General features: G+C 32.8%; 1 protein-coding gene across 3 annotated transcripts in view; it reads left to right on the top strand.

The window, feature by feature from the left end:
- The first annotated feature begins 2,902 nt into the window (after window positions 1–2,902).
- ci (transcriptional activator cubitus interruptus) overlaps window positions 2,903–25,769 on the top strand; it is a 130,284-nt gene continuing 107,417 nt past the window's right edge. For all 3 annotated transcript variants that reach the window (XM_073089656.1, XM_073089657.1, XM_073089655.1), the window contains exon 1: window positions 2,903–3,198. The gene's annotated coding sequence lies outside the window, so the exon portion shown is untranslated. The remainder of the gene's footprint in view (window positions 3,199–25,769) is intronic.

Here is a 25,769-nt window from a genome sequence, read left to right as displayed (position 1 = left end):
GTAATTCAGATCTGTTTGGCCGGGGATAAAATTCTCTGAATAGCAATTTCTAAGTTTGTAATCGCGCTTTGAAATAAATGAAGTTTACTAACTTAGTTCTAAAAGTAACAACCCACTTGTAATAGTGATGAAATAACTTCTTCTTTTATGTAATTAATGTCTATGAGCAGCTCTTAGTAATTATTATGTAAATGTATGTGATATGTTACCACATACCTACACACTTCAAACAACTTAAGAAGTACAATTTAAAAATATGCTTATATTATTATTATATTTTATTGTACCTATATTTTAAGATAAACAGTACGTAGCGGTCTAATACAAAGTTTAGTGTAGGGGGAGTCCGGGAGAGTTTAGCAGGTGGGAGATATTAGCCACTGCTCATAGAACCTTTGTAGAACTAGATATTGCGACGTTGTTAAATTTCTTAAACTCCATAGGCGCCCCCCACCTCGCTTACGCGATGCCGTTGCAATCGGCAGTTTGGTTTAGAAGTGAGAAATTATAATACGTTTTCGTGCCCGGAAAGTAACTTTTTTCAATTTTCTATATTTGATTTATATTGTTTACTGTGAATAAATTTCAGCACGTCATTTATATACATCGTAAGTGATAATATCCTAGTAACATTTACGGCAGACAGCTTGTACTTAGGTGTCATAGTTTTTTATAAAAATTTAATAACAGACAGCTTGGCGTGGGGTGGGAGACATTACCCCGGCGTTGGGAGGAGACCTTACCCAGGGTAATCTCTCCCGCTATCAGTCTCGTTTCTCCCGCAATATTTTTTTATTTTATTTCAGATAATCATCCAAAAAGTCTTTCAAATATAAGAAAAAAGAAACAGATAGAAACAGAAGTAATTTATATTTGTCAGTAATAAGAAATGTTTTAGGCGATATTGATAAGCAACAAGTTTATCCAAATCAGCTTTAATAAAAAAAGCGTTACTGATTTCTTTGAAAACCTCAAACCAACAAGATTTTGTCAAATTTAGGGAGCATTTTGTGAAATATTCCAACGCGTCTCTTCAAAATCGTGTTCTGTTTATCCTCGACAACCACGAAAGTCATTATTGAAGTCGTGAAATACGCAAAATCAAATGGAGTAACTTTGCTGACTTTCCCACCCCATTACAAACATGTTGCCATTTATTCATCTTTCAAGACTAGATATAACTCAGCCATGAATAATTGGATGATAAGTAACCCAGGACGAACTGTTACGATCTACAATATACCCAGATTTGTAAGAACTATTATGTCGTAGACTATTAGCTAATCCAATATTTTGAGTGGATTTTGAAAAACTGGGATAAGTTTAACCCCGACACCTTTACAGATGAAGACTTTTTATGCTACGCGGTAACAGATAGAGGAATGACTAGTGAAGTGACTAGTGAGCAAGATGTTTCTTCGATTTCTTAACTCTCAGTAGCTGCAGAACTACCTCCAAATGTGACCACTATCGAATTACATTCAACATTTATTGTACAACGTCAATCAGAGCCTTCAACATCAGCATCAGTATTCATAAATGAAACGTCTAGGGCCAATTCACCATCAATTTTGGCCGAGGAGGAATCTCAATGTATATATATATATCAAAGATGCCCAAAGTACCTTGTTCGTGTCCTCATTTACTATGTAACATTATGTACCATATTCTTATGATTCAATTTGTATTATGTAGAATTACAATATTTGTAGAATTACAATTTTCAATAATCATTTTGCCTATTTTTAAACCCGGGTAAAGGCTCCCTAGTTGGAGGGTCAAGTCTCCCACCCAGGCGGGAGATATTAGCCGAATGTCAATTTGGTAGAAATCGTTAATTACTCATAAACTATTAATAATATATTAAACTTTCTTATAAGAAAATATAGATAAATAATGAGGCTTCAGATACAATCTATAGAAATAGCAATTTTGTAAGAATGGAAAGATTTATGAGCATTTTAGTGGAAGGCGGGTAATCTCTCCCGGACTCCCCCTACCTTGTTAAATGAATATTAGCTTAAACTTAGTGTTAAATTTGTTCAAAGCTAGCTTATTTGCTTTATGACAATGCTATTATAAATAATATATTTCCATTTAACAAATTCATATCTAAAACTAACCTTTTTATTTAGTAGAGAAACTACTAATGAAACTAAAATATTATGTGTAAATATATGTGATTTTGAATCAACAGAAATGTTTATTTTAAAATGTTATTATTTATGTTAATAGTGTATTTTCAGTATTAACTAAGGTAGTGCTTACACAGGTAGTACTTCCAAGGGTTTTTGAATTTGTTTTATTTGGATTAAAAGTGAAATAATAGTAGGTAAACCTATTATTAAGTTACTTCTCATGTCCTACAAATAGTAAATATGTATTAAAACCTGCACCACCTGAGAATAAACATAATTCATAGTTGTACCGTAGTTGTACTGCCCATACCTATCTAGCTATCAAGTATAATTACGACACCTTAAATACCTACTTACTTAGTAGACCTCCCACCAATTATGTACGTGCGTTCCAACCCATCAAAGTTGACTCATTAAAAACCTTTTATCGCCCATGCAAATCCATGAATTATCATTGTTTATGTTAGTGCATCAGTCAGCATAGCGCTAAGAAAATGCGATTAAGACATTATCTGGTTAGCACTATCCGCGCCAGAGCGGGACGCAGCACAAATACGCCCGCATATAACTTGTACGGAAATAACTCCGCGTGTGAGTGGGACGGCGAGATTGAAATGTCAGGCTCGACGCGCGCATAATGAGAAAACAGCCGTCCCTTTCGCTCTTGACGTGTTACAATCGTTTATTGTCATGTTACTGTCTCGTTTCGACGGGCGAGATTGAGATGAAATCGCCGGCGGCGCGTTCCAGCTATGTCCTCCCGCCTTTGCTATATCGGTTCGAACCGCGCGGGCGACGGACGTCACGACATTTTATTTTAAATTATTCATAAACAATCGCTGTTATATTTTTTATCAACGAAAACTGTGACTTTAAACTATCAGTGGGTGTTCTGGTGACTGAAAGTTCGCATCGAATTTTGTACAGTGTTAATTTGTTTGTTTAATTAATTTGACAAGTGCGTACATGTGTTCTGTGTTGTATTTATTATTATGGAAATGGATTGCTGCCGCTGCAATATAGTTTGACACGAGATGACCTGACAATTCAACGTATCTCCGTAAGTCACTTTCAATATACCCTTCATTATAATTATAATTTACTTTGCTCATTAACAAATCAAAACAAATGCCAACTGTTTAGAATTAATTATTCTAGTAATGTTTGTAAAACCGAAATTTACACTTGGACCGCAACTTTTTTGGAATTCGTCCCGTCGGTGGTTGGTTGGATTCGTCTTTTTGAGTCAAGTGACAACTTTTCGTTTTAGCAAGTTCCAAACATGTGGCCGTGGCGGGTGTATTTTGTACCTGCCCTGGTCAGAACCAGGGTCTAACTTTTTGTAAGTTTTAAAAACAAAGCAGTCCCAACGGCGGGGAGCCTGTCGCAGTTCAGTCACGTTCTTCGTCTTTCCCGGGAATTGCGGGAATTTTTATTTATCACTTCGCATTGTCGGTAGTGCATTTTTATTAGTTAACATGTTAGTATTCAAGATAGACGGCCAGATATTTATTTCAGGCCGGATGGAGGAAACTATTATCTGCGATGCATATTATTCTTGTATTACCTGCTAACAAAGAGACTAGCGATTAGACCTGGCTTTGGTTGTTTTATTATATTTTTTATAGATATGTTAAGTACATGTTGATACGAATAGTTTTTTATCTTAAGACGAAATAGACTGAATTAAGTTAGTATAGTGTAAGTATTTATTATAATGAAGCAAATACATGAGACCTACTTAGTTATTAGGGGTAGTAACGCAACTGTGACAGACGGGTTAAATACAGTTGTCATTGGGCGGCAGTGGTCAGTTACCATCAAATAGATGCCATCAAATATAAATATATAGATACCACTAACTATAATGTGTTCCTACCGGACCCCTATTAGTTATTTTTCAATAATAATATCCACTTGTTCTGTAAAAGATAAATAAGCATGTAGTTGCACTAAATATTAGTACCTGTAACGTTAACATTTCAAAGATTTATAGGTTAGTTCTAATAAATGTAAATACAAATGATATATGTAGGTAAATAAATAATGTATTTATTCTCACTTTGGCAACTACTAAATTTTGTTGTACTAGTACAAAGATGTAAATAACTACTTGGACATCTATTTGGGTAACAATCAAACCCTATACCCATAAGGAATTTATTAAACCCTTTAGGGTGTGGTACCGACTGTAAAATGTACCCGCATAATTAATTAAGAATTTATTTGTTTATAATGTTTTGTTAGTTTTATAAAAAATAAGTTGCAACAAAATAACTTTTTATCTTGTATTTAACCCTTGGGATGTATTTTACATACATTCTTAATGTCCGTTTACGTTATCATTACACAAAGAAATATTATAATATTTTTAAGGTGGTAGAACCCTTTGTGGTTCGACTCCGGCGGCACCACCGCTATTTCTATCTAATAACAGCAGTGTTAGGCTGCTGTGTTCCGGTTTGAAGGGTGTGGTAAGGGAGACAGACTTTTCCGAGGCGTTCCAGCTTAGTCCTCAGGGGTAGCGGCGCATCTGTGGCCGACCTTAGGTAGGAATATCTGACCCTATCTGACCAGATGTCCATGGGCGGCACTAGCCACTTACTACACTTACTACTCACTTACAGACGAGCATGCAGTCCACCTACACGGCAGTAGGTGGACTGCATGCTCGTCTGCTATTCCTATATTATAAAAAAAAATATGCACAAAAAATGCCCATGAGAGTCGTAAAGCAAAATTTCAGTTTTCTGTATCTATGCGTTAAAGGTATGCGTTATTTAAATGTTAGTATGCAAGAATATTATTAAGAAATATTTTAAATTTTACAATGTAAGTGAGTGGTTAACATAAATACTTTAATTTATGGAATTAAGTGCGAGATCTTAAAATGAAGTATCCATAAAATATTTCAACGAAATATGTTGTACTTATTTTCTATTGCAACTTAATTTAGAATTATCACAAAACACCGACGGTAAATGATCTTATTAACACATTAGGCGCTTCACACACTATTGCTAAAATTATAGCACATATTGCACTAAGAACGAATATAGTTCCTCCACTAAACCCGTAGGACCCTACAAAAATGTCTGTTATACATAAAGTTGATTATAAAAGGCCAGATGTGGTAGTAACTTCTTACCATCAAATGGAATCTACGCTATTTTCGTTTTATATAAATGTACGTAATTATTATAAAAAAACAAATCAGACTGCTTAAAAATATACCCTATGTTACTCCTACATTTAAGATTAATCTAACTACTCATATTATGTTAATATCCGTGAAGCCGTTTAGATTGAAGGGTGAGCCAAAAAATGAAACGAACATTACATACTTAGCTGTAGTCCGCGTAAAACTGCTAGTCCACTCTGAACATAGAAATGAATCGCGTCGCCATAGTAAATTGTATGACTACACCTGCTCGCAACAACTTCAGATCGGACTAACTATGACAATGTATATCATATTAGTGCTTCTTATGGAATAGTCTCCCGACTTCGATAAATTTAATTGAATATATTGCTTCTATCGTTTAAATAAACCATAATAGAGCAATTAATTTACCATAAGTAAGTAATTATTATTATGAATGTCTGAAAATAAGATTCAAAATAGGTAATTGTTAATAATTGATTGTTGATAAGGGGTTTAGGTTATAATTTAGCCTTAAAATTGGCTACAATACTTGTGAGTATTGTAAATATAGTGGTATTTACACAACAAATCAACTCTGTCAAATCGACTTCCTAATAATTTAGTAAGTGATGACGCTAGTAGTCAATTAATTATTGCTAAGTGTGCGAGCCGCTTAAATAAGGCGAAAATATTTTAATGTTCCGGTACATTAATTTAACGAGTAAATTAACCTCTTGATAACTGTTACCACTTACGTGGCAGTCTAAAGTCTATATTATTGTTAGCGTTAACTTTATCTTTTGAGGTATAAATGTATTTCCACATTCAGTTTTTAAATCTTTGTATGTTATAATTACGAATGATTTATTTGAAAAAACGTCGAGTATGTTTTCTTGTATTTATAGTGAATATAATATACACAGTAAACTTTTATGTTTAATTTGCTCCTTCTAATCCTTCTAAACAGAAAAGGTGTTTAGAAAATATAATATAAAACGTAAATATTTCCCTACTTTGCTAATAAATCAAGAAAACAACACTTACTTAAGACAGCACAGTTAAAAATGACTTTAGCGTCATATTTTTGTGTCAAAAAGTAAAAGAAATCATTGTTCATAGTTAAATTAAAATGGCAGCTTGTACTATCGTCCTGGTAGACCTAGAAGAAATACTTATACAAACGTAGAACCTTTGTGGTTTGACTCTGGAAGCACCACCGCTACATCTATTCCTACCTAATAACAGCAGTGTTAGGCGCTGCTTTATTCCGTTTTGAAGGGTGTGGTAAGGGAAACAGACTTTTCCGAGGCATGCTCGTCTGCTACTACTATATTATATAAAAAAATAACAGCAGTCTAAATCGCTGCTTTGTTTCGCTTTTTAAGGTGTGGTAATGGAACCATTTTTGCCCGAGGCGCTCCAACTTAGTCCTCAGCGGTGGTGACACACTTGTAGCCAACATAAGTGCTCCAATAATATCTGGAGTTGATTACAGATGGGCAGTGGGTAAAACCATAGTAAAGAAAGAACTACTTCTTAACTATGGTAAAACCAACTCGACTCATCCTCCTTTGCTATTTCTATACTATAAACAAAAACTAAACCTAAATTAAAACGACAAACCCTAGCAATCAGCGTAATACATTAAACAGTATCTGTACATTAATATCGCGTCTGTTTCATGCCATAAACTTAACTCATGAGCACAGACTGCTTAATAACTACTCGCTATCTCAATAACTACTACTATCTGACTGTCAGCCAGTCAACCATTAAATATAATTAATTTTGCGCTGCTATTTCTTATTTGACGTTGGTGAATATAACTACATTTGTACCTACTTTTAGGTATATATATTGATGTAACAAATGTGTATGCAGTCCAGTTCAGTCTTGAGTTTGTGTGAATACGTAATTCTTAATAGAAAATAAGTCCTCACGATCATTTTACCGTGTACGTGCATAACGTGGAACTTCCTCCTGAGGTAATCCCTCTGGGCTATGTTATGGGGCTTTTCAAGAGGGGTGTAAAAGAGTTCTCCTTCAAAGCTGGCGATGCATTGGCGACTCCTCTGGTGTTGCAAATGTCCATAGGCGACGGTGACTGCTTTCCACCAAGTAGCCCGTCTGCCTTATCGTTAGGTTTAATATAAAAAAACCTAAGGTCGGCCATAGAAGCGTTGTTACTTTTGAAGTGTAGTTAAAATTTATCCGTGTGCATGATTTTAATGTTAAAATTAATAATAATGTATTTTTCTTAGGTTTAGTCAGATATGTAAATCTATTTATCGTCTCCTAGATGTTGGTGTTCTCAGAAAGAAAACAATAAAACGTCATTACGGGAATTACGTTAGAAACTCAGTAGTTATATTTAATTCAAACAGCCAAATTCATATTCGCTTTTGTTAACATAAGGTACTATATACACAAATATACCTGTATATATCTAGGACTTCATTTTGCATATTCGTTTTTTTAGATTTACGGATTTTGACAGCTTCGACACGTGCATCACTTTTTATATTCCATTTCTGAGGCCTCTCCTCAATTAGAATACGATTCGGTAGACGAGGGTTTTGAAAGGTGGTAGAGTCACTATAATTGTGTTATGGAGTTCCTTTCGCCGCTTCTCTATAACGAAGTGTGGTGTGTGGTTCACTCTGTGAAGTGGCGATAGATTTAATTACATTAAAAAAGTGTTTTGTAAAGAGCCTATTTTGAAAAAAAAAATGATTTGATTTGATTCTACCGTTTCTAACTTTCCCAGTGAAACGCAAAATGCTTCACGCTTGAAATAAGTGTGGTGGTGGTGCCTCTGGAGTCGTACCACAAAGGGTGGCATTTTATTTTGGCTGTATTATATATAATTCAGTCCTTGTAGACAAACCACGGGCAACAGACAATTGTTGCATTGTACACATACGCTGTACATGTAGGTACATATCTCAATGGACACGGTACAACACTTCAGCGCAATGTCATAATTCATACAACATCACGAACTTGTGGACTCGATCACGAATGCTGAATGATTTGTTTAGATCTGCATTATGTAGGGATGGGTCTTTGTCTGAGAGAAAGTAACTGAATGGACTCCTAAAATGAAATGTGTTTGATGTCACTTATTGTCAGTTACACTATATTCGTTCTGGCTAATACGAAGTCCCAGCAACGAAGTCAACGAGTATAAATATTCAATTGCCGTTATTAATAAAAAATCAGTACAATAAAAGTACATACAATGAATACAACAATACAATAAAATTCATGTTAAATAATATAAGATAAAGAAAACGTTTAGCGAAGATTTAAAAAAATGTGTTTTAATCATTACAATTCCAACTAATTTTACGTACACAAGTTAAGGCTTTCTAATTACATTCAGAAATAAGTACAGCGATGGTGCTACCAAAGATATAAGATTGAGATATCTACAGTGAACACAATTGACTGTTATCGTAGATGGCGCTTGTGTTGCATTAGGAGTCTGTTTGATTATCTCGTCTATGTTTTGAGTACATTGAACAATGGTAAGCAGTTTTCTATTCAGAACTTCTTTACTGTTCTTTTGATTTTTTAAATTTGGATTCTGATTCACCATTTATGAAATAATCTATGGCAGCAAGTATAACTATCTAAATAGTAAATTTAGTAAGAGTAAAAATATAGGCACGTAACATAAATATAGGCAAGATATAAGCAAAGAACACAATGTAATTCATTAAAGCATTTCATTGCATCGGCGATCACGCGCATATAGGCTCAAATAGGCGGCTGGGCTATGATTTGTTTGTGGCGCAAAATTGGTGCCTATAGACATGCTTACTGTTAGAGGCGATGGTAATCGAATGGTAATATTTTTTAACTTTTTCAGTGACTTAAAATTATCGCTTGTTTAAATATTTAAATGACAGTTAGGTACAACTAAATTTGTTATTAATTGTTGAGTTGTTTCGTTGGGCCGATCGACTTCAAAGGTATCAATGTCATACCTAAATAGGCACAAATGAGCCCGATAAAGGAAATGTCAAGTGCTGTCCAATATGCAATAGAAAATATTTTAATTTGAGGCTCTCCAATTTAGCCCTAAATTGTAGCAACATATCTTTTTATCTTCAGTAAAACCGTTATGGTTACCATTGCAACTCGAGGGGCGACAGAAAGTTTTGGCGGTAGAAATACAACTGAATCTATTAGATACAACTTCAATCCTACTTGATATTTAGTGATCCCTTATAACCAGGTCATCTGTATGCATCATTCACTACTTCAATAAAAAAGTCAATCGTAATATACCTTATTATCTATACAAGTCTAAATCATTCCTAACTCTATGTTGCGGGTCGTCGACTCAAGACGGGTCGATCGTTCTATTGATGATCAATCGGCTTGATTAAGCAATTACCAAAACTATACGTTTCTGTGGGTTTCTTCCCGCGGCGCTCCGAGATTTACCGATAGAATAGTTCTGGAATTTAGCTTTCCAATTTAGATTTTTGTAATTTTCTCTCTTATTCATATAAGTTTTATAGAAAGAGATGTTATTACAGAGAGTCGTCCAAATGTCAAACTGTAGATCCATACAAAAATACAAACGGCATTATAAGAAAAGATAAGTAGAATAAGCAACTTCGTGGACAGATATGTTAAATACGCTTGTAACATATATACGAGTATACTTTTATAAAAGTTATGATCAGTATTGGCACTGATTTAAGGCTAAGGGCTTTAAGAATCAACCCTCAATGGGATCTAAGTTATACCTGAGATCGCTCAAAGACGCATTGCTACTCCTAAAGTCTAATTTAGAAAGCCTAGTGTTCAACTTTAAACCAGAACACAACAGCACTTAAAATTAGTACCTATAGTAGATAGATACTGTGATCGTTAGCGTTGAAGTTTCTACCACCAGTAGACGTACTTATACGTATGAAAAAAATATTTACTGGTAAAGAGTCTTACGAATCATTGCTGGTAGAAACCACTGTTTCTACCAGCAATGATTCGTAACTGTGAGATTTTAAAACAATACAACTTATTTACGAAACAATGTGTTTAAAACATTTAAAAATGATCATTATTAATGAATTGCATTTATAAACCCTTTGTTTTGGACCCACGTCCCACTTAACAGAAAACATTGATTGATCGCGAACAAAAACCATCTTGAAACGTTACAAGTTTAAGAATAATCTTAGGATAAGATCAGAAAAGGAATTTAAGGCCGATGACTAATAAATATGTAAAAATTATCAGTACAAACTTTAAGGGCCAGATCTGATTGGGTACAGATTAAAAATAAAAACAAAGATATAAAATAAAAAAATAAAATGCTGGCTGCTTTGAATTTTTTGACTCTGTGACACTCAATTATGGTACCCAATAACATTGTAATGTTTTCCACTGGTTTTGAGTTTTTAATTAAATTTTAAGTTGCTGCGACATGGTTGTTAGGAATCCAAAAATGTCAGTGAATATTATACTAACGTCGGCTGGATTAGTACTTGACTTTTGTCTTTAAAATGTAATTTGTAAGAAATAATGTATTTCTATATATTTGTACATTTTAGTGATATTATTTTGTTAATACCCCGTATATGGGATTTAACATTTGGTAATAATATCAATAAATAGTTAATTTAGTGTGCATAAGTGTACACCAGTTCTTTTCATACTTATATTAAATAACTAGCTGACCCGGCAAACTTTGTACCGCCTCAAAATCTAATTATTAAATATATTTCATACAAAATATAGCCTATGTTACTCGTGGATAATGTAGCTTTCGAATGGTGAAAGAATTTTTAAAATCGGTCCAGTAATTTTTGAGCCTATTCATTACAACCAAACAAACAAACAAAGTTTTCCTCTTTATAATATTAGTATAGATAAATACTTTACAGTGTAATAAATACACAGGATTTGAGTGCTTTATTACAGTTACGAAAGAAAACATAAAGAGTGTAAGTAAAATTCTATTAATTACTTCTAAATTGTAAATACATTTTATTCAATATTGAAACTGAAAACCTACCTGAAGTCTGCGATAGATGCACTACTCTCGCTAAGTTGAAACGCCTCGTGTAACAACTTACCACACGTTAAAACCACAAATCAGATAGCATAATATGCATAGCTTTCAGATTTCGTCGGGTACTTTGATGCGCCTAAATACATAAATTATACTGCGATTAAAAAAACTGGATCGATATTAAATCGTTAGTTCATGAATAAAGGGCATTATAATTTCGCCGATATCGCTAAGTCGTTTCGTTATTTGGTCGAGCTATCTCGGGAACTGGTCGCGGGTCAAGCGCGGTCACGGCCTTAGATGAAGACATTGGGAGCGAACAGCGCTGTCGTGGAGCCTCGGTTTTATGTTGTCCTGGTACGTGCAGTTCAATATACTTAGTAAAGCCTATTGTAATTTTACTATGAATTTCTGGTCAAACGTTTCTGTGGGTTGACAAATGAATGGAATGGAACAGTTTTTGTGTTTAGCTTTATGTGAGCCTGGTACTTCTGGATTTTTATACGAGTAGATATGTAAAATCTTACAAATGATTGAAGTCTTTGTCTGCCTGCTTAACACGTTAATGTTGTTCAGAGCTTATGTAAAACTTATTAACAATACAAAGAGTTATTATTTTCTGGTCTATATTTTTGGGTGAAAATTGAATCAGATTATAAGAATAAGACTAAATTTACAAAGAGCTTGACTCTTTCCAGGTTTTGACTTTTCAAACTACGAGTATTTTTAGGTTTCAATCTATTATAGTTCCAATTTCGTAGAATTTTCTACACAAAATAAATATAGTTCAAAGAACTAAAAAACACGCTTTAATAATAAACTAAAATAAGATAAATAAGAAAGAATGAAATAGAATACCTTTCAACTAAAAAGTAGATAAGTATAATCTATTTCATTCTTTCATACATGCAGGGTAAGATAAGGATGTATGTTGATCTGTATGTATCTCTTTCTACTGAACAACGGAGTTACTGACAAACATACAAGTGAAGCTAATATAAAGCGTGTAATGAGGAAGATTTAGATCATAGTCCACCGCGCTGATTAAAACTTTATGAAGAACGTTTAAGTATCCTTATAAAATTTGTAATTGATATCATTTTAAATAAGCACATGGAATGACAACTCACACGATTGGTATTGAAAAGTACCTTAAAGTAAGTGAAACCATAAACCAAACCATTCGATTATTATCTATTGTTACGGTTTAAGCAAAAATGGTTACTATGAAAAATTAAAATCCCTTGAGAATTAATAATAAACTTAATGGTTTCCTACTAATAAAATTATAGCTTTCATATAGTCAGTTTCTGAATTCAAATTGAGCAATTGTACACAAGCAGATAGAATCAAACCACCCACAGTATCATTAGACAGTAGCACTGCTTTGTATGTAGGCGTCGATGATTTATTAATGATTTGTACCAAACAATTCACACTTATTTCATGTTAACACGATATTGCGTTATTTGTGAATAGTAAACCGGATAATACCAGTTTTAGATACAGTTTTGGAGTAAAAAGTGGCCTATATGTAAATGTCTAATCTATTGTAATTACTCATATGAAAAGTCGTTTGAACTGATTCTTAAATCGGTTTTTATGAACATAGAGCAATAGATAGAAAAAGACAGATAAAATTTTTAAAAAGCGGTGTTCTATTTACTGGTAATATTATTATAAATCGAGGCTGATTACTGATATGAAATTTCCAAATATATACTACTCTTGAGTTCCGATATTCGAAATCTAGATATTTTTATGTACCTACCTAAGTAAATTTAATGCGTAATGGAAATGAATTATAATTTGATAAAGGAACATTATAAGTACTGTACCTGAGACTTTTTCAAAATGTTTCAAAATACGTTTGAAGTCATCCATATTAAGCATTTAGATGATCTGATTCATATTGTGTTTATGGTTTGTCGAATGTTTATACTTTTATTTTTATTTTATGTGTTTGAATTAATTATGTAATGCCATCTTTGCACTGTCTACTGTGATATTTCTCTTCATTCCCACGAAAATCTCCTTTTATCATTTGATTTCAAAGCCTTTCAATTTTCTTCAACTTTCTAGCCAAATTAACGCATTCATGATAATTTAGCGCCAATAAAACTCATTTGTTCATGTTTTATTATTGTATACAAAATACTCGTTAATTAAAACGATACGGCATTTTGGGCCATAAATTAGTCTATACAACAAAAAATGTAAACAGTTGATGTCAGTTGGTTTTCAAAATGATTCTTTACAAATACTTTTTTGTGTGCAACTGTTTCTATAAATTCATTGAGAGAAACTTTCCTCACGGATATTACTTCGAAATTAATCTTAATCTGAAATCTATCTAATATTTTGGGACCTTTGTAAAGGTATGCTTGGTGTTAGATAGAATTATTTATTAGTCTATCTATTTTTATGGATGTCATCGTAATATCGTTATATTTTGTAGGTATATCAACGAAAAAATCATTCACGTCAATATTTGTGTGTTTGAATCTATACCTAAACATCGGCATGTAATAATTTTCATTAAAGTAAATAAATATTAATAGATTTCAATACTAAGATTAAGATTATTAGGTTATAATAACTTTTCGGTTATTTTATATCTAAGAGGCCACAAACTTTCTTATAATATGATTTCGTTTTCGAGCATCTAAAAATTCATGATATTTTCGCTGTTATTTTCCAAACTATCATTATGAATGAAATTAAAATAAACATTACTCGAAATGCGTCTTAGAATCCGAAATTGTGCCAGAGCCGTGACATTACCAGAAAATACGGGCACAAAATATTTGTACAGTCAGCGTTGTAATAAACATACAGGAGCGAATCGAATTCCGGACCTTCTCCAAATAATCAGAGAGCGTTGAAAAAACTTCGAAAAGCGTCGACAGAGTCATCTTTCTGGGGTAGAACTAATTGGTGTTCGTTGGTTATAGTTAAAAAAGTTATTTGTTGTGCTCGCTTTTGATGGAGCATCGAACGTGAGGTAATGCTGAGCAAAAACTTGTCTAAGCATATTGTTATACCCGATAGCCCTCGGCAGTTATGTAATAATTTGTAATAAGGCTTTTGAAAGTAATATTATCTTTTCAACGCGCATGTATTCGATGATAGGTTTTCACAGTTGATATTCTAGATGCGTGTCTAGAACCGTGGTTACTTTGTAGTGGATGATAAATTGTCTTCTTTATGATGTTTTGATGTTAAGTCTATTGGACTCAAGTTCAATGATACTACAAAGTGTGTGTATGAGAATAAATATGGACGCTACATTTATTGTGAAATTGTAAATCTTTTTGATTCCGGAATGAATGGCTTATAAAAGTTTATTGTGTTTAATGATGATATTTTTGTTAAAATAAGAAATGATAAGTAGAAGATAATAATTTAAAAATAACATTTAAGGTGTGAATAATTATTTAAAAGAAGTAAGATGTAAAAGTGTTTGTTGGGGTTAGTGTAATTGACTCCAAAAACATGTGTCTTAAATGGTAGTATCCTGATTTAGATTAGAAACGACCAATTTTAGAATCGGTTCAATCTTTAAACAAAACACCTGTACCCCGCCTACCTACCCACTTATAAATATGTAACCTGCTATTGTCCCCACAAGAGATCTATCCGAAGACTTGCTAACAAGGGTTTTGAAAAAAATACTCGAGTTCCCGAATGGAACAATGGGCCAAAGAGCAGACATTCAGGTAGAATAAATTCTCTATTGTTGGTTCCCATTAGGACATAATGCCTTAAGATTTCAACGGTATAAATTCGATGAATGCTAAAAGTTTCGAAGTAACGCAACCTTTAAAAAGGCCTGGATGAGTTTTTAAACGAACTCTCTCTCTCTCTCTCGAAATTTCTGTTCTATTTTTCCATGTTCGGTTTTGTTCCAAATTCCAAATTCCATTTTTAAACAATATAAGTACATCCAAGTCCGCAGCCATATGGAAATTTCTCAATCTCAGGCATTCTCAAAGTCAGAACATTAAAATTACAATAAATATGTTTGCGCTTTTTTGTGTCATTAAATCAACGCTAGCAATTCTATGAAGTCATTACCTTCAAGTTAATCGGGCATAGCTCTCGCCTTCTGTTTATCCATCGCAAAAAGTGTCTTGTGTTTTATCGAAAAAAAATTGGTATTAGGCCAACTCTTTTTGCTTCATTTTTTATTCTCCATTATTTCTTGCCAATAGGTAAGCTCCAACCTTATTATTACTCGTTTCCGCATTATCATTCCCAATGAAACTAATTTTAGAATTGATAAAGTTTTCAAAACCAGAAACGGGTTTACAATCGTTTTGGATTCTTTTATGAAAACTAACTGGCTCCTTCTGAGAAGAAATAAAATGCATTTCATTATATCCTTCTCCCGTAAAAACCGGGATCATAAAAAAGCTATTCATATTTCTACATCTTGATCAGAATCGGAGCTTCGATCAGATATCGAAAATTTATAAATTATTAAAAGAATAAATTTCTCCGCGTTGAACAAATCGCGGTGTTGGTCTCGGTCCGTTTAAATTAATGACATTTCTTTCACCGTGCAGAGAGGTGTCGGTTACTGGCCCTTCTACCTGCGCTGACGAGTCTATTTAGACGTCAAAATACGCTTTTTTGTGTCTCTATATCTGTGAAACTAGTCTCAGGGATACAAAACAATTTCCTTTGTTGGGACGTTCTAATGATTTTTTCGTCACAATTTGCCGATTTGTACGAGCCGTTCCGCGAACGGCGCTCTTTAGTGTTACCTGTTTTGAAAAACAATATGAAAGGTGCGTTTCGGACTGTCAAATGGGGTGTAATTTATGGTGGCGAACGTGATAAATCCTGCATTGAGCCTAGCCGCCCTATCATTTGGGGTATTATCAGAGTGAGTTATTTTGTTGTAAAGCACACATTTCCCAACCTTTAATCTTCTGACCGGTTCCAGAAAGGATACTGATGCAATTGGTGCCAACTTCTGGTATTCATACGTGTTTAATTTTCATAGCGTGTACATTAGTAACTGTAGACAAGTTTTATTTCCTTTAAATTATTCTTCATATTTTAATTTTAATAAAAAAGCAAACATACGATTCCTCAGTTATGATAACTTCATACATATTACCATATCGTAAATTAATTCTGAGTTAGAAGTGTTTGTAATATTATATTGTAGCAACAAATGTCTGTTTTACGTGTAATAAAACAATAAGATTAAATTTCATAAACCGGAAACAGTATAAGCCATACAAACTCGTATTAAACAATCAAGCATTTGAGTGTTTAAGTATAATCTTATCTCGGACAGACAGACAGGATGCCCGTGTTAGCTCCCTCTGACGGACGGATCCCGAAGCAAACGCCCTGGGATCTCCGGGATGATTACTTAATGCTGTGATGAAATTTGATACATGAGGATGAATACGTAATATGTTTTTGGTTACATGTGGAGTAATATTGCATTCAGTATTGTTTATTTTCAAATGTTTTAATTGTACGTGTTTGGTTAATTGAATGATATGGTTTGTGTTTCCTTTCAATTCTTATTCAAAGCTATCTTAATCAAGTTTTGGTAATTTCTCGGTTCCTTAAACATTTTTAAATTCTCGTAATTAATAGAAAAACCTATTCATACGTATCATTTGATAAACTATTAACATTGTTTAATTTGTTTATCTCGGAAAAGATTAAAATCGTACTTTAAAAAGACTTGAATGAATGCATATCAATAGAGAATACATAATTCTTCAAAGAAACAATATCAGTTACATAATCTGACCCTGATTCTCTACTTTTATATTTTGACATAATCATCGGGGTATGTGAAAGGACTTGACCTTTACGATATTTCATGTCTGTCGTGTTATCGAATTCATTTTTTAGTCATTTACCAGTACATTCTAAAACACCCTTTAGTAGCGGATGCTAGAACTTAAAAAAGCTAATAAACCGTGTCCAAACTAAGCCAGGGCTCACGAGCCTAAATCTACCGGAGATAATAATGTTCAAACACGTCTGAAACAAAAAAACATCTTCAGTAGCTGGCGCGTCCATGTTAAGTGACAGGACAAACTGTGATTATCACCTCCGGAGGTAATGTGTTTGGTTACGCTCGGAGCTAGCGTTTCTGCTTGAGACTTGGTTTCGATCGTTTATGGTATTGAAAATAACGTGAGATTTGGTCTTCGTATCACGGATTAAGGCATTTTTTCGATCTCTTTCGAAATCTTATGATTCATGATGAATCTACGGTGAAATTGATTTCCAAAAGTAATTCTAACTTCATTGTTGTCCAAAAGATCTTACTTGGAAAAAGTATCTTTTGTTTCCATTATAACATTGGTTTGTAATAACAATAATAAGGACATCCTTTGATTTAAATAGTTTACCAAGCATTACTTTAAATATATTGCCTTCTGATTTTCACATAAGCAAACTTTTAATAACTTGCCGTCTTCTACGTTAACTTATTTTTTTTTCTTAGTTAATATTTCAGTAGATCATCTTCCATTTGATCACTTCTTCAATAGGTACATTAACAATTCCTACAAAACTTATTTCGAATTACTCTACGTTGAGTACATATTTTATATCTTCTCCAGCGATTAATTTAGTCATAAATTGGATAAATCCATTAATACTACAACTTAATAAGCGTAGGCATTAGAACTACTTTCAAGTTAAATATTCGTATGGATTCTGTAGGGTTGTGCACTTCCCGTCATAATATTATAATTATTATTTATATAGTATAAGATTATTACGTATTATGGCTACGTAATATTCTACATTAAAATTAAATACAGTAACAGTACATTAATAAATATACTTAAACATATACTTCAGTAACATTTCATGGAAAATAATAAGTGCATGTAACGTATCCATATTAATCCAAAATAAAGTCCATAAAATATATACATATATTTGTGTTTAGTGATAAATTCATCTTATGGTCATTGGGAAAGGAGTAAGAGTACGAGAAACCAAAATAGAATGGATGTCCTAAATGGCATAGAAACTATGATATATCTCATTCTGCAACGCATCTGTGATCTATTCAAGCTATTACAAATGTGTATGGGTCGTATGGTCGAATGGGACAGTTGTATACAAAAATTATGATAGTATTATGTTCGCTGTCGTATAGTGACAACCCTACTCCTAGTTGCATCACTTGGACCCGTGGCCGAAACATTTCTTGCCCAAACAGCCGGGAATCGAACGAACCACCCACTCACATTCCTACTAAAACTGGTTTAGACCTTAGTACTAAGGTTTTATATTTCTAGTTACGCAACGAGGTCAGATTCTTGTAAGGGTTGTTTATTGCGATTGGGGTGTGTTTTTGATTTGCCCTAAAGAAGTGGTGAATATTTTTTATGATAAAGAAGTAGCAAACGCAGAAGATTTTAATGATATTAAAATAGCAGTTCATTTGAAGTAAGAAATTACCGTTGTTCATTAAAACATACTAAGAGATTGGAATGATTATGGGAATCTTAACCTAAGGTGCGATGCTACAGATGCACCTAACAACTAAGTTGTACCGCTTCGTATTTAAATGCCTTTTAATAACCAGAGCATACTAGAGTTTTACGTAGATGTTATAAGAATGAAACAAATGTGGCGATGGTCTTTGAAATGAGACCGTTAACAAATAAATGCATATTTTGCTACATCTTTGCAATTAATTTTAGTTTAATTTGATCACACAAGCGTCCCGCGTCATACAAATATGACAACTAGTCCGCCTTTGTAGTACTTTTAACGCTTTGTAGCGCTTTTACATCTGACGTTATAAACGCAGATCGCTAGTCCGAAGTCAGAATGGCTATTACATAAATATTCCAAAACTTTATTACCATTGTCTGACCAGAGCAAGGACTCTACAACAATACTTGAACTCGTTAAGCGTTCACGGCGAAGTAATAATTACTGTATGGTTTTATTAGCTCCCTAAGGTACGTGATATATTTAAATGAGAGACGCTAGTACTGACTGTTTAGGGTTGCTACATTGGGACATAATTTTTAAGGTCTAAGTTTAAAAAATTATGTCCCATGATTTTAGAAAAAAGAGACGCTAGTAGGTACTGAGTGGTTAGAGCTGTTTCGAAGGGACATAATTATTTAAGGTTTAGTTTTTTAAGGTAAAAATTATGTCCCATGATTTTAGAAAAAAGAGACGTTAGTACTAAGTGATTAGGGCTGCTTCGACGGGAAATAATTTTTAAAAGTAGTTGAGGGTTGCTACATTGCGGGATATTTCTTTAAAGATTAAATTTAAAAAAAAATGAAGCCCATGGTTTAAAATACCTCATATCAATAGAGTTTTCCGTAATAACACTTAATGTAATAGTGCTGCTATAAATAGTATTATAATAGTTTATGGGTTGTAATATTAGTACAACGCTATAAATAGTGTTGATAGTAATAGCACTATAAATAATATTATAATCATTTGTAATACTAATACAGAATTATTTATAGTTTTCATCAACTTGTTATATATGTTAGTATTTCTATTGCTGCTACAGGTCTTCATAGTATAGCGAATTTTCAAAGTATTACGCCTGATCCTTTTTATATATTGAAATATTATTATTAATCCGATTAATATTAATGTTATATGATACTAGTGACTAAAATAAACAAGATCTTTAGTTATGTTTAGGCTTCTTGGATTCATTTTTATTAAATGGAGGCTTTCTGAAAATACTCTTCATACCTATATAATCCGTATTATTTCTACTGAACAACAAATCCTTTTCTACCGAGGATAAATACAGGCATTTAATGCAAGTGCAACTCATCATTATGATTTTGGATAAAGGGACCATATTTAAGTATACATAATCTTCGAAAATAATTGTTTGAACAAGTGTCTTCTCTTTGTGATTATGTCCCAATTGTACCATATGTCCGATTGTCCCATTGTACCTGGATGGAGTGTGACAAAGCTTATGTACAACAATTGGTACAATAGAATGGAAGGATTAGTGGAAATTATGAATTTGAGTACTTGAAAAGGTACTTGAGCTCTTTGAATAGCCTTCTGTTTCTTTAAGATGTATAGCAATATAGTATTAGTATTATTTTTAATACGTATTATGTAATAATCTACTACTGTACTAATATTCGGGATTTTAAAATGGTGGCATATTTTATGAAATTAGGGATCATTGGAAGTTTTTATTACTTTTATCGCAGTAAAATATAATGGCCTAAATACTTATGCTATAAGGTAAAATATTTGTGACGGTAGTACCTTCGCAGACGTAGGGCTTCTATCTTTGCTAAGAGACAAAGATAAATGCTGCTTCCATAAATAAGAATTACTCAGAAATGTTTTGCTATATAAGGTAATATAAAGAGACACATATACCTAGCCCTTTGCCTAATTTATATAACATGCCATATAAATAAAAAAAATGTTAAGGGTAAACAACCCTTATCACTTAGGGGTATGAAAAATAGATAGTAGCCGATTCTCAGACCGACTGAATATGCATATAAAATTTGGTGAAAATCGGTAAAACCGTTTCGTAGGAGTACGGTAACTAACATTGTGACACGAGAATTTTATATATAACAATATACAACTACTTCGACATAAAACCAGAAATCTAAGAAGCAAAGGTCCCCGCGATCATTAGCGCACGCACAAGATTTTAGGACCCTTTCTGTCAAAAGACCCTTTCCTACAACCTTAGTTCATTTACATAAAAGCCTTTATCCCTTGAACGAAGTGTCATTGTCAATTGGTTGTAAAATGGACAAGTTTACTTTTCAAAATCTAACTATTTTGGATTCTACGTTGTAGGGCTAAGGGAGATTTTTCTTTAAATTGATTTGTACGTAATCTCTCACTGTAGTACTAAAAGATATACCGAGAAAGGGTTAAGTATATCTAATATTGACAGACGAATCGAGGGACGAACAGTAGCGTATTGGTATTATGGATCTCGGCTTGTCAATATTAGTTTTGGGTTGCATCTATTAGGGTGCAGTGATTTTGAACGAAATACGTTTCGTCGTCGATTATTGTCCCACTGCTGGGCACGGGTCTCAGAGTGAGAAGAGCTTAGGCCATAATCCACCGAACTGGCTAATTTCGGATTGGTAGACTTCACACTTCTTGAGACCATTTTATTAGACTCTCAGGGGTGTAAATTTCTTCACAATGTTTTATTTTGTCATTTAGGCAAGTACTCTTGAATTCCTATTATGTCGAAGATTGATATCTCATGTCACAGAATTAGGGGTCTGAAGTCATGTGTTATCCTAGAAGTAATTAAGTTTCATTATTATGAAGAGTAGGTATATTTTCGAAACATTTTAAGCCAAAGTAAGATTGTAGAGCTTACAATTTCAATAACCAGTAAAATGTTTTTGAAAAATTTTATGCTTTTAGATATTATTTCCAACTAATTACATGACAATGAAATATTAATATTAAAAATTTAAAAAAATACTCTAAACCACTTCTCTAACCTAAAACACCCACAGTACAAGAAAACGCTCTCAAACAATTAACAAACTTATCTTCTCCATCATGATTTGGATAAACAAATATTAGTTCAGAACCAGAGCGCTGACAGGTTATCTCGACTTTCAGGTTCTTAGGGAACACCTACTCAAATATTCCACAAATTAATGTAAACATCCCACACTGTTCTATATATTTGAAATTGTAACAGTGTGTTTGTTTAAAAAATAATTTAGGGTTAAATCAAGTGAGTAAGAATAATTTTGATAATACGAAATAGATTTATAGGTCAATTATAAAATTAAAATATTGTTCATAGTTTAAAAAATTAAAAATGTTCCGTTTGAATGATTCAATTAATTTCTTTAATTATTGGTTGGCACTAATTTTGCTTATTAAAATTGTACAGAAGATGCATTAAAACAACACCATTTAATAATAACAATATTATCATCAAAATCAATTTATTAGCAATTAATTTAATAAATAAAATTATTTGTTTTAAATACGTATACTTATCAATAATTATAATATGTATAATATTTAGAATAAACGAATTATTTATATTTATTATTAGATATTTATCTGATATAATTTGTTTTCAATAAATCCGCAGACGAAGTAACGGTTATAATCTAGTTCGATTTTAAACTTACCTTATCGCACTATGTAAAGCGTCCAATGATTGGTAAACAAGAGTGTGTGTACATTCATGTTGCTCAAAGGTAGCAATGTAAAGTAAACTTAACATTTCTGACGCTGAAACTTTGCTCCATAAAAGTTTCTAGTGTAACCTGTTGCTCAGGGTTGGCACTACAGATGAGCTTTTATTATTATTTTTAATTTAATACGTGACTTAAGCATAGTGAAATTAAGGGGTAATAATTTAATCAAAAACATTTTGATGTGAAACATCTATAGCCGCACGTAAAAAAGATTTCTGGCGTGGCGACGCTTACCTTTAACTACAAAGACAAATGTTCTATAAGGGACAGAGCTATTAGAACAATGTGATAAAAAAAGACAACTAGTGTTTGACCTTGCGTTTCAAGTGTACGCAAACGTAAATATTGACCATGGAATATAGTGACCAATGATTACTTCAGTCAAAACGGGACATCGATTTTTTATGTCAAATACTTTTTACTTGAAAAAATATAGTTAACAATAATAAAAAACACGCTTTTATGATAAAATTAACTAAAAAGTAGAAAATAATTTTCAATCTAGGAATCATTTAAGGAACAGTAAATAGTATAATTGTGCAAAAAATGTGGGGCGCTTTATGAAAACTGATAAATGGAGCACCCCATGTTTTTTTTTCACAATTATAATATTCACTGTTACTTAATTGACAATGGCAACGGTTCATTTCGGAGACGGCACGAAGCATCGAAAAAAGGGACTGTCCCGTTAAAAACGGGACGTATGGTGGCTTTCCCATTGTTTTTTTTCTAAATGACGTATCTAGCTAATAGAAGATATTCATTAGCTACTTAAATATGTAAATAATTTGTAACGCTGTTGAAATATTGCACACATCATTTTTTCTTATTAAATGAAAGTAACTGACCTATATAGCATAATATATAAATCCGCATAATTCATATTTCTAATCTAGTCCTAGTTAGGTAAAACTGCCACATACTTAAAAATCTAAAATTGTTACGTACACAAGAAATAAATATGATATCGTATTATCTTCAAATGTATAACAATTTCCACTTTGCCCAATGTTTGCCCCAACCCTGCATGCGCGCGCGCAAGTCAATATTGACCCGCAGTAAGCTACGACGGGCGTCACGGCAAACTGCCACTACGCAAACATTTGTCTGTTTGCCCCATCGCATCATCGTAATAATGCTCTCGTAACTTTAAGAAATTTGTAGAGATATATTTTTAATAAAAAATAATAATAAAATCGAAAGATAATATAAGATAAAAAAAATAGATAAAATACCTATGCGCAAACGCTTGTTTCTTCATTCAAATTAAATGTTGTCTCTCTCCGAAAGAAATTATTTTTTATTAAATAAAAAGGAAAAAAAGGAAACACATTAGGTAAGGACATTAAGAGGTAAGGAAGCTCAATAATGTTACAATACAATTGCAGTTTAATAGTTCTTTAAGAAATTGACGTAATAATAGTCTCATGTTTTAAATCATTTAAGGTCTTATCAGATAAATAAAATATTATGAAGATACATATAACTACGTAAATGTATAAACTAGATGTAGAAATCTATTATTTTACTAGCTTTGCAAACATTGTGTTGCCATATAAATAAAAAAAATGTTAAGGGTGAACAACCCTTATCACTTAGGGCGTCTTAGGGGTATGAGAAATAGATAGTAGCCGATTCTCAGACCAACTGAATATGCATATAAAATTTGGTGAAAATCGATAAAGCCGTTTCAGAGGAGTACGGTAACCAACATTGTGACACGAGAATTTTATATATAAGATATTAGATTTTTGTGAATGAACGACGCGTCACGGAAAATTGCGCTCGAGCAAACATCACTGTTTAAATACCGTGCCCATTATCTTAATAAAGCTTCTCGTTGTTTTAAAATTCCTCAGAAAAATAAAGCGTTTTTCAATTTTGAAATTGAGGTTAGTAAATATTATTATAGCTTTGCTGAACCACTTAATACAGAAATGGTTAAATAAAACATTAAATGGGTTTTGACCACGTTTTGTTCCGAGGTTTTGACGCTCAAAATTCGAGGAACTTAGTATCAAAATATTGTCTGAAAAACTAAATCCTTATTTTATTCAAAGTCATGTTAAAAATGGTCTATCAAACTCCACTTAGCTAACATAAAAAGGGCTTAAATACTTATTTTGAAATGAATATTAATAACGAAACAGCCATAGACTAAGTTCGGAATAAACCGACAAACTGTAATATTATTTATCGATATTGAACAAATACATAATTCCTAGTGTACATAAACGTCGATACAGCACTTCACACCACTTCGCAATACAAACTAAAGGGCAATCAAATAAATAGCATCAAGCTATATTTACGGCGATACGTGAATATCCGACGAGTGCACGTTTCAGGCTCGCGGGCGATAGCGGGATAAGGAATGGCGATGGTTTATCGATAATCGATATCGATCTTATATTGAATAAGAATATTAATATTAAGCTTGAGGTTATTGGTTCAATCAATTCGCTTTTTTAAGTATTGTAAATATCTATATTTGCTTCAAGATATAAACTTGGAAATAATTGAAAACTATATAAATTGTACTGTACTGTACCCTGTACAGTAATTGTACACAAAATTAAATGAAATTGTTAATAGACATAAATAGATATTCATATAAATATATAGAAAGATATAAATATAAATTAAACATAATTTTCGGCTTTTCAACGGAGTTCTGCGTGTATTTAGTGTAGACAGACAATTCAGTTCTTTTTATGTATACATGAAGTCATAACATTGTCGATAAGGCCAGCCCTAAGGTTCGGGTACAATAATGGCCGGGGCGTGGTACAACGAGTACAAAACGAACGCCACGAAGGAAACAGGTATTGTTATTACTACGTGACGAATATCTTTACTCGTATATAAAAGGTCTTTTCTGTCTGTCCTAAATCATAAAGTTTACTTCGGGAATAGTCTGTTACTGGGTTCATGTAAGGAGCTTTGAAATTGCAAATGTTAAATATAGTAAAAATGGTAGCTTTCTCGAAATTGTTTTTTGAAAAAGAAATCCGAGAAATAATGAGGTCATTGACCTATTAACTAAAGAACTGTCAATTCTAAAAGTACTTGTTTCGTGTGAGAAAATTATGCGAAGTGGAGTCACCATCACCTATCAATAATTGCATCACCATTCACTACCGAAATTTTCAGTACCTACTTTGCCAAATTTGAAGAAGAATTCTTTAGCTCTCTGGAAATACCTAAAGAAGTTCATTCTAAATTGCACTTTACCG

Source organism: Epargyreus clarus, unplaced genomic scaffold (genome assembly GCF_041222505.1).
Source record: "Epargyreus clarus isolate Ecla_fem2 unplaced genomic scaffold, WU_Ecla_fem_2.2 ptg000031l, whole genome shotgun sequence".
NCBI classification, from domain to species: domain Eukaryota; kingdom Metazoa; phylum Arthropoda; class Insecta; order Lepidoptera; family Hesperiidae; genus Epargyreus; species Epargyreus clarus.
The sequence above is the reverse complement of the archived record's forward strand: the minus strand, read 5'-3'. Positions and strand labels throughout refer to the sequence as shown.